Raw genomic sequence first — 19,258 nt, forward strand, 5'->3', positions numbered from 1 at the left:
TTTATGTAGCAATGCATATAAAAGCATCCTACATTTTTAGGAATTTACACAGTGAAATTATATACTGACATCAGTCTTCATAAGTACAATATGCATTAAGATTGCACAAAGTGCCATTTCCTTCTGCAAGCAATAAAAAAATATATATATTTTTTTGTTCTTACATGTTGCCTGTTCTTGCGACTACCGAAAATCAAAGTTCCTGTCTATTTGCTATGACAACTACTGCCTAACTGACTTAGTGGCCAAATGCTCTTCACAGGGTCATCGTTACGTCACCACCCTTCCACCGAGGGATTGTGGCTTTGGACAATTTCAGATACCCCTAGCCCATCCTCCCCACGGCAGCTCCAACAGATGCCTAAGCCACTAATCGAACTTGGGTCACCTGGACAGAAGTCAAGGCTTTAACCTCATACTCTAATGGAGCTGGATCACAAATGTATGTTTGTTTATATTTGTATATAACACTTTATAGTAAAATGATGTGAACTTGTAATTAGGTAGATACTTTGCCTATATTCCTTTTATTGTGAATACTTCAGTCTATTGTACAATATTCTCTGCATGTCCAAATACTATAACATACTCTTGTACTGCCTCTGGCATGTGTTCTGGTTGAAAGAAGGACCCTGGGCCAGTTTGCCTATCTGTTTAATTATAAGATTACATTTGTGAACACCTTCGAGTCACTTCTACATTACTAAGATGCATGCTACAGGAACAGAAATTAAAAAGCTAGAAGTCAAAAAAAAGTACAGTTGTGTACACTTACTATAAATGTAGACGCTCAAATGTATTCACACTGTTGCAGTCATCACCTGTGGGTTATCCCTGCTGTGGTAGCCCTCGGTCAGCCCAAATACCACAGTCAATGTTTTTGTGCGCTGGCTGCCGTCACCTGTAGTCTGACGTCAGGTCGTCAGTGCTATAAAGCAAGGCAGCCAATGTCATTACATCATTTTTTCTTGCCCTAACCCGTCAGAAGCACAAGGGAAGAGAGAGAAGTGGTCCAGGTGGCTAAAAGCCACCTTGGGGAAGCTGTTAAATGGGGGATGGAGGGAGGGAAACCAAGACTGCAACAGTAAATACACTCGAACATCTACATTTATGGTAAGTGTACACAACTGTTCTATGTTCTTCGTTTTCACTGCTGCAGTCATCACCTGTGGGAGGATTCCCAAAGCTGAGGAAAGGGGTGGGGTGGGAAGGATATGTGGAGTCCTAGGTATGGGTCAGGAGGCCCTGCAGAATTCCAGAGGCAAAGCCTGCCCTAGACTTAGAAAAATGAGGTAGGTGGTAATGCTTTGTAAAGGTATGGACAGAGGTTCAGGTGGTCGCTTCCAAGATGTCCCTGGTAGTTGCTCCTCTGTGGAAGGCAGTGGAAGTGGAGGTTGCCCTAGTGGAGTGGGTATGGATAGACTTAGGGATGGGTTTCCCATGTAGTCTGTTGCAAAAATGGATACAGTGTGAAATCCGTTTGGAGATGGGCTTCCCCTCTGCCCCTAGGGCAAAGCTTACAAGACGCTGGTCTGTTTTTCTGAATGGCTTAGTACAGTCCAGAAAGTATCTGAGTTATCTGCGCATGTCTTCTGAGTGTAGAATTCTTTCTCCCTTGTTTTGAGGGTTGGGAAAGAAGGTGGGAAGGTGTATGGCCTGGTTAAGGGTTACATCAGATACCACTTTGGGCATAAGGGAATGGTTAGTCCTCAGGGAGACTCTGCATGGAAAATGATGAAGGGCTCGACAGCCATGAGAGGTTGAAGTTCCAAGACCCTTCTGTCTGAGGAAATAACTAATAGAAAGGCAGTCTTCCATGAGAGGTATTTCAATTCTGTTGAAGCGGCAGGTTCGAAAGGAGGTAAGGTTAGTTTTTCTAACACAATTCAGGTCCCAGGGTGGTGTCGGAGGCCTTCTGGGAGGCCTGATATTAGAAGCCCCTCTAAGGAATTGCTTAATCAAAGAAAGAGAAGAAGGGTGGGTCTGAATCATAACGGGCAGAGATGGCAGAGGCATGGATTTCAACAGATGAGAAAGACCACTATTGAGCAACTCTGCTAGGTAATACAGGATGAGAGAGATGGAAAGTTGGGAGGTACTGCCCCTTTTGACGGTTTCCAGGAGCAGAATCTTTTCCATTTTCATGCATATGATTTTCTTGTGCTGGGCCTTTTGGCCTCTGTGATTATGTCCAGGACCTGTTAACTCCTTGTTAGTTTTTAATGTATAAGCCATGCTGAACGTTTTAGAGTCTGTAGGTCTGGATGCAGTACCTTCCCCCTCTCCTGGGTCAAGAGGTCTGACATCAGGGGAAGCAGTTTTAGGGGCTGTAAGGTCAGACTGTGTAACAAGGGGCACCAATGCTGTCTGGGCCAATCTGGAGCAATGAGGATGGCCTTTGGTCTATCCTCTCTTATTTTGATCAGAACCTTGGGAATAAGAGACAGAGGAGGGTATGCATGCACAGAGAGGGAGCTCCAGGGGAAGGTTAAGACATCCACCTTCCAATGCTAGGAGGTGATACTCCCCGGTACAGAACTTGTGCAGCTGGTGGGTGAGGCAAAGAGGTCCACTTCTGAGGTCCCCCCACTCCTGGGTGATTTGCAGAAAGATTTCTCAGTAGAGCTGCCATTCGTGAGGGTCCAGTAAGTTTCTGCTTAGGTGGTCCGCCAGTGTGTTGTTGATCCCTGGTAAGTATCGGGCAATTAGGTGTAGCCCCATGGAGGTGGCTGTAAGCCAGAGACTCATGGCTAACCTGCACAGGGGGTAAGATTGGGTGCCCCCCTGCTTGTTGATGTACCACATTACTGTGGTGTTGTCTGTTTTTATAAAGAGGACCCCTGGCCTAAGACGGGGTTGGAAGGAAGTCAGAGCCTTTTGCACTGCCATCATTTTTTTCTGGTTGATGTGCAAGTGAAGTTGCTGGGCATTCCAAAGGTCTTGGGTACACCTGCCTGCTAGGTGAGCGCCCCAAGCAATGTCTGAAGCGTCGGTGGTGATGGTCTGGCTGAAGGGCGGAGGATGAAGGGAAGACCCTTGTTCATGGCCGAAGCCTCTGCCCACCAGAGAAATTCGGCCCTTATACAAGGGATCAAGAGGGAGAGTGGTCTCTAGGGACTGAGTGCGCTGACACCAAAGGTTCTTTAAGTACCACTGAAGTTTTCTCATGTGAAGACTGGCGAGAGGGATTAGAAGGATGCAAGATGCCATCTATCCCAGGGCTTGCAGGAACTTAATTGTAGTGAGGTGACTTCTGGAAGCCAGCTGGGTGAAGTGGAGAGGCAGGAAGCTCTGCTTTTCTGGGGATAGAATGCCCATTTGGGTTGCTGTGTCTAGCACAGCTCTCAGGAAAACAATTTTTCTGGTGGGGTTTTGCTTTGATTCTTTCTCATTGATGGTGAACTCTAGGGAAGGAGTAATTTGATAAAGAGAATGTCCTGGAGCAACTTTTCTTTGCATTCTGCCTCAATGAGGCAGTCGTCCAGTTTAGGGTAAATTTGTATATTTCTCTGCCTGCAGAATGCTATATCCGGGGCCAAGCATTTGGTGAATGCTCTGGGAGCAGTAGAGAAGCCAAAGGGCAGTGCAGAGAACTGAAAGTGTTGATAGCCTGCTCTGAAGTGCAAGAATTTTCTGCACAATTCCCTGATGGAGATGTGGAGGTAGGCATCTTTTACATCTAGTGTCACAAGCCAGGCATTTTGCATGAGCATAGGCTGGAGCTGCTCCAAGGTTAGCATTTTGAATCTAGGAACCACTGAGGAGGTGTTCAGTTTACACAGATCCAGGATGGGGCGCCAAGTGCTCTCTTTTCCAGGAACAAGGAATAGTCTGGAGTAAAAACCTTTTCCTGTTTGATTTGAAGGGACAGGTTCTACTGCCCCCTGGGATATTAGAGTTTGGACCTGTTTCAATGCCTTTGCCCACTGGTTTGGGGGGAGGTCTGGGTACCCTCTTGGAACAGTGAGTTTGCTGAAGGAGAATCTGTAACCCTGAGATATTATTTTTTTAAGACTCATTGGTCCTTGGTTAGAGAGACCCAATTGTCCTTGAAGAGGGTGAGCCTTCCTCCTAGTTTTCGATGAGTGAAAGGAGGGCAGAGGGGGGAGGGAGAGTCACTGCGAGTGCTTGCCATAGAAGCTTGGCTTAGAACTCCCTCCCTTAGAGATGGAAGCGGTCCATTGTTTGCTTCTTTGCTGGCCCTGGTATAGAGGCCTGGATGGCCTGTCCCTGCAGGGCTTACCTTGGCCCTGTCTGCTAGGTGCAGGGAAGGCCCAGTGCTTAGAGGGAAAGCTCCTGCTGAATCTGGGAGGTTGAACTTGAAAGAAATCTTTTACTGTTTGCATAGATTTTGCTTTGTCTTCCATCTTTTTAAGCAACTCTTCTGCTTGTTCCCCAAACAGGCGTTCCTTATCTAGGGGTGCATCAATAAGTTTGGACTTGACATGATCAGGGAGAGGTTGTTCCTTCAGCCATTCATGTCTTCTAATAACAGATCCTCTCTCTGCTGTCCTGCTAGAGGCTTCTAGGGCGTCATATCCACACTGTAATGAGTGTTTGGCCACTTGACAAGCAGGGTGTAGTAATTCTGCTATCTCTTTTGAGTTGGCACAGTCAGGAGAGGTAGCAATTTTCTGTTTTAATTGTTCCAAAGTGTGATGATATTTTAACATATGGAACTGACAACTGACTGCTCTGATAGCTAAGCTTACAGAGGTGTATACTTTCTTACCCAATCTGTCCAGAGCTCTGGAGTCTCTGTCAGAAGGAAGAGGATTCTTGGCAGAACTAGTCTTAGCTCCTTTGGGTCCCTGTGTAATGACCTCAGGGTCTGCGCAGGATTCCTGTACAGGTATTTGTGAGAATCCAGTACTCTCTAGTACTGGTCAGATTTAGTTGGAGCAGGAGGCAAGGCATGAGGGGCTAAGCTGGATTCATGGAAAACATCATCCACCACTTCCAAAATAGGTGGGATAGCCAGGGGTCTGTGCTGGGGCAGATCCAGAAACTCTCAAGTCATTTCTTTGACTGTGGAAAGCCTTGATATTCCCACTGAAAATGTTCCCTGAGGGAGTGAAAGGTTTCCCCAAAGGAGAGGTCCTCTGGAGGGGAGGCAGAAGGGATATATTCCCTCTGCATCTGAATCCTCAAACAGTTAAGGGATGTTGTTCCCCTTCAAAAGCAGAATAATCTGATTGCTCAGACTCTTGGTCTGTCAATTTTGGAGAAGGATGCCTTTTCCTTTTTGGAGTGGGGGCCTGAGTACCACGGATAACAGAGATGACATCTTCCGCCATTTTAAGCATTTGAGCTTGGGGTGGGGGAGCAGTAGCAAGATGGTGGCTAGAAGCAGGTTTCCTAGGAGTGGCCTGGCTTCTAGGTCTGAGAGAATCCGTTGGTCTCTTGAGAAGCGGTAGTCGGATGCAAAGGCGCCATTTTTTGTCTAGAATCGGTAGTGTGAAAGGTCTCCTCGGAAGCCGGTGCCTGCGTCACGGCTCCGGACCCAACAGAGGCAGAGACGGCCAAAGGCTCGGAAGATTAAGTGAATTTCTGTAGCATAACAGACTCCGAAAGGGTCTTGTCAGAGGCCTGCATTAAAGGCGAGTCGGGCATCAGGGTCTGCAAAAGTGCCTCACTGAATTCCAGAGAACTAACAATTTGCTTAGCGGTAAAGTCGTCAGAAGGCTTAGCCTTGAGTGGCCTGTCTCTATCTATCTCTTAAGTTTTTTCAGAATGTCGACAGATTGTTGGCTGATGGACACCATATCAGAATTCAAAGATGGAACACGAAAATAATTTTCTACAAAGAGGTCTACAGCGAATGGTTCTCGCATTAACGAAGGCACAGAACCGACAATGAGGGACATTGTGGTCTGGGCCTAAACAAGTGATGCAGTAAGAATGAAAGTCTCTTAGTGTGGGATCTGCTTTCCACAGGAGAGACAATTGTTAACTTTTTTGGACATTGGTTAGAGCAAGAAAAAAGGGTCGCCAACGGGGTACTTAGCTTTAGATGTTTTCTGCTGAAATTCAACTTCTGGTAGCGACCGACTGGCACTCGTGCGAACTGCTTCTGCTACGGGCTCCAAGGCAAGAAAGACTGATGTAATGACGTCAGCTGGCTTGCTTTATAGCACTGACAACCTGACGTCAGACTACAGGCGACGGGCAGCCAGCACACAAAAACAGTGAGTCTGGTATTCGGGCAACCGAGGGCTACCACAGCAGGGATAACCCACAGGTGATGACTGCAACAGTGAAACGCGAAGAACATCAGAAACAAGTTTAAATCCTTTTCTGCAAGTCTGGAATTTTCTCTCACTAAGTATTACTATCTGCTACAGTCGCACAAGAATTAAGTTAATGAGATAAAGATCAATTTCTAACAGCAGAAAGTGTGAATGCAGAAGTTTTAGAAGTAAAAGTAATGCATGTTAATGCATAAATAACTACTTCAGCAGCTTGGGCAGTACTAAGGAGTGAGTACATTTTATAATAATGGTTAATAGAAAAATGTGAATTTTCTCAGTTGAGCAACTTTTGTAAGCCATTAGTGCGACATATGGAAAGGTGTAAAAATGAATAATAATTAAATGATAAATAATAGTTTCACTTAAAACAATGCTCACTTTAAGGGCATCTTGCATTTCAAATCAGAACAAATAAGTCTCTCCAATATCAGCTGACCTATAAAGGGTATGGTGGGTCAACAAGTGGGTACATCCTCTTCACCCATCACAATTGTCCACTTTTTCTCTCAAATGGTCCTGCACCTGGAGTTAATACTTTTGATGCCAGCATATACTATGCCACCATGTTCTGATTAAAACAATATCCAGTTTTTGTTTAGCATGCCAGCTTGCCCCATATCATTGGAGTAGTGTACTTCCTGACAAATAATGAAACAAAAAATAGACACCTGCACTACTACTAAGTAATACAGATGTATACATATTTGCTTGACACAGTAGTGTCTCCAACAGCAGTGGATGGAGGAAGGTGACATCCAAGTATAGGTGGCCAGCAGGAGGGTTGAAGTAAACCATCAAGGAAGGTGTGGTTCTCATCATAGATAAAAATGCTAATACATAAATACATTTGATACAGCTAGTAATAAGGGCAACATCTGATGGGTTACTGCCTGGGCTGCTATTCCATCAGTGTGAAAGATGGACACTAAATCAAAAATTCACTAATCAGAAGGCAGAGGGCCACAGTACAAGTATGTCAAAGCTTGACAGACTCCTTTATTCACACCTTCACGGAGGCTACATGGAGATGTGCTGGAACTATCGGATTATGTGGCCCAGGCAGGTATGACCCTAGCCCTGAGTAGTATTCTACCGTCACCCAGAATATCACAGTACGAGCAGTAAATGACTGATTCAACAACTGGCTAAGTTTCTGGTGTCATGCTAAGGGGAATCCAGTATCTGTCTGCCTGGGACGACATGATCAACAGACCTCAATGCTTTGCCAGAGACGGCCTGATCTGTCACCCCTGGGATTCCAGGTACCGGCCAAGGCTCTTGCCACCCCTATAGTGCCTTTTTAGGCAGTGTTCCAAAGACCAAAATTCCACCGTAACAGCTACAAACAAATGCAATCTGAGGGCCATGATGCTAGAAGTCTAAATCTCAAAATGCACTAGCTCTCCTCAAAATGGAGACTATCAATATCTGTGCTGTAACGGAGACCTGGTTTAAAGAGGCAGAAAGCACCCCTTCGCTCCCAGGCTACAACTCATTCAATACCTTTCAGCTCCAGAATACGGCTGGAAGCTCCAAAGGTGGTGGTGTCTCCATATTCTTAAAGGAAATGCACACCTCTAGCCTGGTAGCCCAGCATAATGCATCCGAGATACTTCAGGTACAACTAACACTGGGTAAGATGGCGATACAAATCATAGCCTGCTACAGAACCCCATACATGTCCCTACACTCTCACTCCAAGTTCCTAAGCACCCTGGAATCTATCAAGATCCAACCCAATACTCTCATACTGGGTGACTTCAAATACCCTTCCATCAACTGGGAAAACTATTCAAGTACCAATGTACAGGCCCAATGCTTTCTGGAATTTATCAATTCCAATGCCCTGGACCAGCTCATTCTGAACCCCAACTAGAGGAAGCCAAAATCCTCAACCTGGTTATCACCAACATGGAAGACCATTGCTCCACACCTTTAGTCAATTTCTCCCTGGTTAAATCAGACCACAGACTGATCACCATGGAAATATCCATCCCACCTACACCCCAACTAAAGTGACCACCCTGAAAAACTCCTCTAAAGCCGACTTTGGGCTCCCAAAAACAGAGGTAGCTAACTTCTTGGCACCCATGCCAATGGAAAATAGCTGCATGACTGCCGAATCATACACCAATGCACTGTACAAGCACGTACACAAATTCATGGACCTTGCCATACCAAACAGAATTAAGACGCTCTCTTCCAAAAAAGGAAACCAATCTGGTGGCCCCCCCAGCCATCAATAAACTCTACAACAGAAGGAAGAAACTGTTGCAGAAAAAAAATGAAGTCAGAAGACTGGAAAACCTCCCATATCCATCTCAACAAAAAGCCGAGATCCCTTATCAAATCCACTAAAGCCGGCTATGAAGGCAGAATTGTGGCCGACACCAAAAACAACCACAAAGCCTTCTATAGCTACATCAAAAACCTTCAAGGCAATAACCAGATCTGCTCTGAGTTATTGCACAATGGCACCTCCTATACTGAGCCAACAGATGTAGCCAACATACATACAGATTCAGTGCCAACTTTACTCCCCCAAGGGCACTATCACAATACCAGAAGAAAGCCTGGTACCCACCATTTCTGTAGCACAGGTAAAAACTACATTGTCCAAAGCCAAGAATACAGCATCCATGGGACCTGATAATATCCCTGGGTGCGTCCTACATAAGCTACAAAACGAACTGGCACCACATCTGTGTGCCCTGTTCAATCACATCCTTACCTTAGGCTATATCCCCTACCGAATGGCGCACAGTTACAATCATCCCACTCCATAAAGGGGGAGCAACTACAGACACTGGGAAGTATCGTCCCATTAGCCTGATGAGTCTGGTATGCAAAGCTATGAAGCGCATCATCATCATGGACCTGCTTAACGAAAATATAGACAATCTCCAAACTCTTGATCCCACATAGTTTGGCTTTGTCAAGGGGAGATCCTACCTGCTGAACCTGGTTGACTTCTTCAAGGCAAGTCACTAAGGCTATGGATGAGGGTAAGGCAGTGCGTACAGCCTACGGCCTGGCCAATGCCTTCGATACCATTCCCCACTCAGGTATCATTAATAAACTCACCAAACTAGGCATCAATCCTTACATCACTAGGTGGGTTGCAAATTGGCTGACAGGCCCACAGAGTGAAAGTTGCGGATTCCAAGTCAGACTGTTGACCAGTCAGGAGTGGAGTCCCACAGGGCTCAGTCCTGGGCCCTCTCCTGTTTGGCATCTACTTCTCAGAAGTCCAGGCCAAACACAGGAAGACTCTGGCTGACCAAGTTCACTGATGACTGCAAGCAAGGAGTCATTATCAACTCCGCAAGCGATGCAGACATCCTAAAAAAGGGCCTCTCTGAGATCAATGACTGGTGTCGGAACCATGGCCTGAAGCTTAACGCCAAAAAATGTGTTATCCCCTTTGGAAAAACTCAGCTCCCACGAATTACCACATTGATGGGAGCCCACTGAACACTGAAGGGGCAATAAGAGATCTGGGCACCCAGGTCGACAGCCACCTCACCTTTGACCACCACATTGCTACTGTGGTCATAAAGTCCTTCTAACATGGCACATCTTATAACCAAAGCTTTCACATCCAGGAAGAAAGAGGTCATCATCCCTCTTTACTCATCCCTCATTAGACCAATCATCGAATATACCGCCCCGTTTGGACTGTACCTGACCAGACACCTACAACAGCTGGAGAGGCCATAAAAGTACCTCAGAAGAAGGATCCTAGGCCTTAAACATATGTCCTACATGGACAGACTCAAGAAAGTGCAGCTGTTCTCAGTCTCTTATAGTCTACTTAGAGGTGATCTCTGCTTCACTTACAAAGCCATGTCTGACCCAGCCCTACTTGAAATGCTACACCTAAAGAAATCCCAATCCCCCCGTGCCACACGCTCCAGAGTTCACAACCTCATTACCACAATTAACAGAACATGCTGGAGGGACAGGTTAATCTCCCAAAGATTGCCCATACTCTGGAAGAAGCTTTCTATTCATGTCCAGCAGAGCACCTCGATGGCCCTCCAAGAGAAATCTTGATGAGTGGATGGGTAACAGAAAGTTCACCCCAGGGATCACTCTAATTTCCCTACTAGATAGAGGCACTCTGAACTAACATTGGGTTGCACGGTGCCTGGGTAATTTCTTTGGGCTAGGCTTGTAAAGGCTCCAGGGCCATTAGCCTGGTACACACCTATGAACCTATGATGAAAGTGTGAACTAAAGGCCAAGTGGTAAGCACACTTTTACAATGGAAACGTTCTTGAAGCAAGCTCTGAAAGCAATCATGCTGAAAGTGGAATGGTATTTGACCACAGCATTTTCTTTGGTAACTCTGCACCTTACAGGAATTCTTTACCAAATTAAAGTAAAATTCTCTTGCCTTAGGTGGTTAACATAAAATATTTATTTACAGTACATACAAAAAATGACTTTACTCCGTGTGTATTAGCTGTACATAACTGGTTTTAACCCAAGTATTTTTCTCTATTTTAAAACATGCACAATGCCTTAATTCTGCTTCATCCTGAAATTGTACATCTTTTATGAATACCTTTGAACACTTTTTTGTAGCCTTTGCTGTCTAACTGTATCCCACTTAGTGTTTTTTGTTCTCTGGATCCTGAATCATGACTGAAAAGGACCACTCCACCAACCCAATAACCACACAATAAAAGCAAATCTCGCATAAGGTGGTAAGCAGAATCTAGCCATTTATTACACAAGGATTTAATGGCGACCGCCAGCTCTTCTATCTAGAGTGGTACACTGCTCGGTTTTCCCAAATGCAGTCATCTCCTTAAGGTAAAAGCTGAGCTGCTGCACACATCAAAGGTGTGAAGGGCTCTCTTTTCTCTAGTTGCTAACTTACGCGATGAAAACAGATAGACAAATGGACTAGTTTGGGAAAAGTTCAGAAACCAGTTTTGCAAGAGAACATAGGTTGCGCTGAAAAGACACCTGGTTCTTGAGAAAAGACTAGATATTACTCCTGAAAAATTAGGGCATGTAGCAATGATACTCTGAGCAGAGATCAAGGCCACCACAAAAAGAAGCATTTTCTATAAACAAGAACACTGCTGATCCTACATGTTAAAACAGAGGCAGGTAAGTCTGCTAGTTGTGAGATTTAAATCCCAAAGGAGGGAGCTTTTCAAAGATGATCAGACATGCAGAAATCTTAAGTAACAGCTTGACTAGTTGACAATGGGTCACAATCTTACCATCTACAAAATGAGCAAAAGGAAAAAATAATTGTCACATGCACCATGACAGTGTAGTGACCAAAGCCCAATTTGAACAACTGCCCGAAACAGTACAACCTACTAGCTTACCAATTTGAGGGGAATTATTAGGTGCTATTCAGCACTGAAATCCCCTTGCACTTAGTACGGTCAAGTCAGGCAGAAGGATTTCTAGAAGTTCTATTCACTTTTAACACCCTGCCACAAACTCTTGTTGAGCTCAATAGCTATAAAGCAGACTGCTGCTCAAATGTTTGTGGGTGGGTAAGGTGGGAGATGCTGTTTTTATAAGAATCAAAATTTCTTGTACAGCTGGGTACCTGAAACTACATCTTCTTTACCAAAAATAATGTTTTTTCCGTCTCTCTCTCTCTCTCACTTTCCACTACACTCTGACAATCACCTTTCTCCACTCACCTGTTACAGGAGAAGCAATCAGAGCAGCTCAGTTTTCTTCCAGTTGCTATCCCTGTGACAGCCTGAATGAGAGGAGGTTCTACAAGTGATGTACACAACTCTGCATGTCTTGGTTACAGAATGCATGTCTGGTGGGGCTCTCATCCCTGACCTTTTGTGCTGTCCTCTATCTCACACAGCCTTGTTTGGTGGTCAATACTGCAGTGAAAGGAAATGCCTCCTCCCATGCCCAAGACAGGTAAGCCCGGTCAACCATTCATTCCCATCCTGCATGTCTGGCTCCCCTAGTACCTAGGTCATTAGTCAATTTGCAACTGTCTAGCCAAGTCTTTAATCTTTTTGTACTACAGAGTCACCTTACAAGAACTACTGCTGGTCTTTCCTCTCTACACATTGTAATAAGATGTGGAATTAGAGGGAAGAACAGGAAGGGGTAGAAGAATTTCCTGACCAAGGGATTCTCATCTTTTCTTCGCCAGACTGAAGTGAAAACATTTCAGGTGAATGAAATGGTGGCAAGACACTAGTCCGTACAGAGCCTCAATGTTTCACTAAATGAGAAGTCTCCTTGTAAGAGCTTATGCGGGAGATGGCACAGGAGTATGAGAAGCACAAATGCCAGAGGTCGAGCGATGAGTATTTAGTGTTGTATATGATATACAGAATTAAAAGTCCGGTACCAAGTCTGATGATAGTATCAGGCAGTGTTGTCCAAAGATGTGTTCTTGCACAATAATCCCAGGACTCTCAAGTCTAGGCACTGAAAAAGGCATTACCTACATCCTGGGGTGCACCCAGAGTGGTGAGTGCCCACAAATACATCTCCTCATGGTCCCCTGTCATCTGCTAAATCAAAGGATGGGCTCCAGTTCCAGTCCTCAATAGCTGGAGAGATAAGCTCAACACCTATGAAGACCAGAGGTACATTTTTTAAATTACCTTATCACTAGAAGAGCTGTGTGACAACCTACCATCTAATTCACTGTCTTTTTTTAATGTTCCAGCAAAGATCTAAAGCAGCAAGTGGGACCCTCATGCTGATTCCCCTGCAAAAAACTCTCATCCACTGCCAAACTTTTCAGAGAGGTAGGGCAGGAGTTTCTCCAACCAACATCAGTGGGCGACTAAGATGAATTGTTGGCACTTGAAGTGCTTTAAATTGTGCTACACTCCAGACAGTACAGACAGTGTAGGCATGAGTCTTTGCTCGATATTTAGTAGCCACACACATGGTCTGTAGATTTGTTTTAGGCATCAAATGCAGGAATGCTTCACTGAAGTGCCACAGGACTAACTAATCTTGTAGCAAAACAGCTGGCAGGCAGAGAAGCTAAGTGTGCACCTAACAGTCAATGTATGATAGCATGGAGTGTTTGCATGCCCAAGTGTGGGAGCCTCTAAGAAAAATTTGACAGAAGAGGAAAGTGCAATAAAATATTGAGCCACTAAGGGGCCCCCGGTGCTCAATCTACTTTATTTTAATGTATACATGTTCAAACAAATGCTCAAGCTATCTTTTAGGGTTACTGGTTACTGACTTCAGATGGCAACATTTACAAAGAATGTGGAGTCATTTTACTACATACATCAGCCTCTGAAACAGACAGCATAACTTTGAAAGACTGCATTAAACATCATACCAATCACATTAGCAAACTGTCCTTTTCATTAATTCGGTTTTAAAGAGGGATTGCTGCTGCCACCACCAGTGTACTTCTAAAGCATGGGGGGGGGGGGGTGTTACGGGGGTAAGCAAACAAAAAGTAATAAAAAGTAAGTCATAGTTGGCTAGGTCTTTGTCCCCCAAAACACAAGCACTTCATTCTAAAAGTTGTACAACTGGCAAAACAATTTTATTCTCAAAACAGATGGAGAGGGTGGTACTGTAAAATTATGTTGATGATTCAACTACATATGCTTTTAGAGTCCTGGAAAAATTCTCATAAGTGGCAAATCTTTACCTAAATGCATTTCTCAACCTTCTCTAGGTTATTCTAAAATATTACTGCCATATTACTCATTTTTCCATTTGATTTCTCTGCTTTCCAAAGGGACTAGACCATACAGATCACACAGTTTCAACATTTTGCCATGTGCTGCTAAGAATGATCTTTGAGAATTCAGCACATACAGAGTTGCTCTTTGGCAGCCAGAGACGCTGTTATCTTCAGAGTAAGGAGAGTAAAAATACGGGAAAGCCAGCAAACAGACTTATGTATACGTTACAGCAACTTTATCAGCTATACTGTATGTAATTCTCCTTTTTTGTTTAGACTTTCATGACTGCTGATCATATAATATATGGAGTTTGCTCCTCAGGCCTCCACTGAAAAGGGGCTCATCCTAAACTCAGCAGCCAGAATATCCTGGTAAGCAAAGGCGGTCTAAAATAACCAGATCTTTAAACAATATCTAACTATCCTGTAATTTAAGTGTGAAAGAGGAGGATGATAAAGAAATACTACATTCTTTTAGTTATTCTTTGGTTTAATTTTCATATTTTTTCAGGTCCAGTTTAAGCTCTTCCCTCAAAACAAAAAACAAAAGTCATGTCTGTGATAGTGTGCATACTTTCTGGCTGGATGACACGGATGGAATATAATTCTGGATGGGTATTAACTTTCTATTTTGCAAGATGGTTTAGGATCAGGGTGACTGTGTGTGTATTATGTATGAACCAAAGTACAGTCATGTAAAACATATTTTAGATGTTGAATTTATAAACTATAGTATACTGTGCAGCTGACAATGAGTTAACAAAATTACATCCTATTCTTCTCTGTCAGGCTTAGTGGCACCACACCATCACCAACTGAGAGTTTTTAGGGAACTTCTTCAGGGAAAACTTAAGTTCAGCTTGTAAAAGACCTATGCAACATTCCACAGCTACCGCATTCACCACCATCTTTTACCAGCAGCTGAACAGCTGTAAAGGAAAGTCAGTACCCGTACGTCCTAAATACAATGGAAAACTCAGGAACAAACCTCCTAGTGGAATTCCCATATTAATAACTATACAACAAAATAAGGAAATTAATGAAAAGTTGTAAGAAATTCCTACCTCAACCTAAGGGCCACACAAATATGTCAGCAAATGACTTAAGAGCACTACTGCAAAATGTAGAGTACAATATGAGCTTAAGGTTGCACAGATACTAAATGTCACTACAAATCTATCTTCAGTTGCATCAAGAAATTAATGATTCATATCAAACAATACCGAGTTCATCCACAGTGATATTACATATTCTGATCCCAAGGGTACAAACCAATAAATCAGCAGACAAACAATGCTAACTTTGGCTCACCAGCCTACCCTGTTGTGCATAGTGACCTGAACATTTAGTTTTCACCTGAAATTTCCCTGGAAGTAGTCTTACAATCCTCTGTCAAAGGCTAAGCTATTTCCATGGAAAAAAAAACATACCAAGCTGCACTCTCATCAGTATCAAGTATGCAGTATCTAAGCCTCAACATAAACTGTTTAACATTGGCCTGTTCATATGGATTGTGCCTGATGCTTCAACAGCAGCCTCTGTGACGCCTGTACAGAAGGACAGACCCCCTGTATACCCAGGTAATTACATGCCCGTCAGACTCACAAACCTTGTATGCAAAGCTACAGAATATATAGCAGACCTCATTTATTAAGAAAAAAACAACCTAAGTGATCCACAGCCCAATCAACTTTGATTTAATAATGGCAGGTCCTGCCTCCTAAACCTAGTAAACTTCTTTAAAAAGGTTACAGAGGTTGCACACAGTGGTCACTTCACACACATTGCTTATGTCAACCTGGCCAAGGTTTCTGACACTATCAACCATGCTGACAGTATTGAAAAAGCCCTTATGCTGTCCAGTGGATGGCAGACTAGCTATCCAGTACACTCAAGCTAAGAAAGGTGTTAGTACCCTTGCAGAACACAATGTTTTAACTAGCAGGGTGTACCAGAGATATCAGGGCTGGGCCCTTTTTGGTTTGGCACTTATTCTGCAGATATCCAAGCCAATATCCCAGCAGTGTAATTGACCAAGTTTGTTGAGAACTGCAAGCTGGGCATTATTACCTACTCATCCATTGACAACAAACTGCTTCAGCAAGATCTGGAATATGCACATATCTAGAGTACCAAAATAGTCTCAAGCTAATGAAAAAAAATATGCAGGGTAGTGTGTGGCAAGAAATCTTCTCCCACCTCTTATATTATTAAAGGGTACTCTTCTTCATAACAATGCAGACATTAGAGGCCTGGGTACTTGCAAAGAGAACTCTTCCACAATAAGTCAGGAAATGCTGTGTGTCCTAAATTCCAGAACAATAACTTCCGGATCCAAAGTTGTTATCCTGCTACTGTACTCTTCCCTTACCAGAGCCATCACTGAACACAATGCCTCTTTTGGTATGTACAAACCCAAGCATCTCTCAATTTGAAAGGTCTCAAATATTTCTAACAAGAAATTTACAAGTATAGGAACCAGGCAGGGCTGTTCTCTTTCTCCTTTGTTATTTGCTTTATATTTAGAGCCATTGGCAAAGAAAATAATGGATGGGCAGCCACGGTGGTGCAGTGGTTAGCATTGCCACCTCACAGCAAGAGGTTCTCCGGTTCGATCCTCGGCTGGGGTGTCTTCTGTGCGGAGTCTGCATGTCCTCCCTGTGGTCGTGTGGGTTTCCTCTGGGTGCTCCGGTTTCCTCCCACACCCCAAAGACATGTTGTAGGTGGATTGGACACTCTAAATTGGCCCTAGGTGTGAGTGTGTGCCTTCTGTGGAAGGTTGGGCACCGGGCTAGCAACTCGACACTGTAAAACTCCACTGCCAATCATGAGCGGACAAGGTGATCCGCTGTAGCGACCCCTAACCGGGAAAAGCCGAAAGAAGAAGGCAAAGAAAATAATGGACTCATAAATGCAATGATACAATTGGTATGGTAATCAAGAAATGTTGGCTTTATTTGCAGGCATTATTATTTTGTACCTGATAAAACCAGAAAAGGACACCTCAGTGTTGTCAAACATTTTGACACACTCAAGTCTTTTTGGGCAATAAAATTAATGAAGATAAAACAAAGTCTATAGCTGTAAACTATGTACTCACACTTGAATGGGTTCAGAGAGACCCAAGTTTATGAGAGCACAAAATTAAGTACATATGGAATAAAAAAGAAACCTATTATGGCAGCTAAAGATATATATATATATATATATATATATATACAATAACCCTAGCTGATCACGTACCTCCTACCTTCTCCTGCATCCTTTGCACTGTCTCCCAACTCTATTTCTCCATTTTATTTTTCATCTCTACCTAAGAAATTGACTCTCTCAACTTCAAACTAAAATTTTCTAGTAACTCTATCTTTTGCTTTTAAACTACTTAATTATTTCTGTCTCACATTTTATATACCTGTACTGAAGAAATTTGATAGTCTCTGTTTTCTCCTTTTGAACTTACTGAAAAGATGGCCTAAATGCCTGTTTTAGTTGCGTCTTAAATTCCCTATGTAATTATGAATGCCTGTTTTAGTTGAATCTCAAATTACCTATGTACTTTGACCCGTACTGTAGAAAATTGATAGTCTCTGTATTCACCTTTTTGAACTTACTGAAAGGAAAGCCTATATGCCTGTTTTACTTGTGTCTTAATTCCCTATGTAATTTTAAATCCGTTTTAGTTGTGTCTTAAATTACCTATGTACTTTGAATGTATTTTTGTTATTATGCATTAGATAGTGGAGCTTTTCTCCTCGGGCCTCCACTGAAAATGGACATGTATCCAGTTGGACTAGCCCGGTTAACAAATGTAAAATAAATAAAATATATATATATATATATATATATATATATATAAAACTTAGAAACTAGAAGCACTTGCTTATGGATAGCAAGATACAAGCAGAGAAAATGCTTTAGTCCCTTTAGTTTTTATATATTGGTCAACTATATTTTTATCAACCAAAGAAGTTGTGGACAATAAATAAAAAGAGCTGATGGAATTACATCTGGGAGAAGAAGAGGGCAAGCATCAAATGGGATAAGTTGATCCTTCCAACAGGACAAGGCAGTTTAGAATTACCTGATTTGAAGGGATATTTTAGAGCTATGCAGTTACGGCTCATATACATGCCACAAACAGAAAGCTATAATTCAAAGTGGAAAGGGATAATGAAGAAGGGGAGAATTCAGGAAATAATGAGTGTGTAGGATTTTAGATGCAGATCCTTAAGGAAAATAACCACTGCCATACATATTATACTCATAAAGTAGCAAAAAGTATTCTAAGACAGGGATGACTAATTAGGGATACAAAGAATAGGCAAGAGGCAGCTGAAATTTAATGGAGAAAACTGGCAAAAGAACCAAGGCATTGTCAGCAAATAACTAGACAGGTTAAGGTAATAGAATGGGAAGAGGCCAATAAGACATTTGGGCTGCAGACTAGAGACTGCCTTCCTTAACAGAAATCAATACCAGATTATAGGCAAAGAGAAAGGGATAGGAGAATCCTAACTGAAAGAACAGAAGAGAATCCTAAGTGAAAGACTGCTCTGGGAGAGATGCTTTTAAAAAGGGATAATTAATGGGACATAAAATATTGCAAGATAACTACAAGAATCAATCAGAGGAGGTTAGAAAATATTGGGAAGACAGACTGGATAAGCAATTCACTAGGGAGGACAAGTGAATGGCTCCCAAATATGCAACAAAGCCTAAAAGATTTAGGATTTCTGCTTGGAAGTGTTTGTACATGTATTTTTATACCTCAAAGAATTTTTCTGATGTAGATGCCAAAGGCGTGATGGGGAAGAAAGAAGTATGAGAGCATATGTTTTGGGGGTACAATGAGCAGAGTCCTCTGTTAGAAATACTGGGTGAAAAATGGGTGACTTTTTTTGAACTACAAGATCTGAACTGCCTAGATATAGTAAGGCCTTGTTAAGTTTAATTTTGGTGGCTGTCAAAATAGCAATTACTAGAAAATGGAAATCAAAGTCTAAACCAGATTTATTTGAAGTACTGTATATTGTAACAGAGATAAAAGAACGGGAAGTGGGATCTTTAGAAAAGGGTAGAAGCAAATTACATTGAAAGAAATGAAAACTGTGGGGAAACGTACATGCAGAATAATGTTTTGGAGAACAAACCTCTCGTGTCTTAATAAAAGAAATCTGGACAATGCCAAAAATAATGGAGGGGCACATATTAAATACTGGTCTTATAAACTTATAAAGTTGAAGGGCTTGCATTACCATGCATTTTCTGACAGATATGAAGGCTTGCATTACCATGCATTTTCTGAGAGATATAAAGTCAAACTCAAAAAATA

At 42.8% G+C, this 19,258-nt stretch overlaps 1 protein-coding gene across 1 annotated transcript in view; it reads right to left on the reverse strand.

Moving 5' to 3' along the window:
* Nucleotides 1-19,258, reverse strand: part of LOC122797232 (nucleoprotein TPR-like) — a 1,117,229-nt gene that overhangs the window by 393,900 nt on the left and 704,071 nt on the right. The window lies entirely within an intron of this gene.

The sequence above is a fragment of the Protopterus annectens genome, chromosome 3.part0 (assembly GCF_019279795.1).
Source record: "Protopterus annectens isolate FY-2018-M chromosome 3.part0, PAN1.0, whole genome shotgun sequence".
In the NCBI taxonomy this organism is placed as follows: domain Eukaryota; kingdom Metazoa; phylum Chordata; order Ceratodontiformes; family Protopteridae; genus Protopterus; species Protopterus annectens.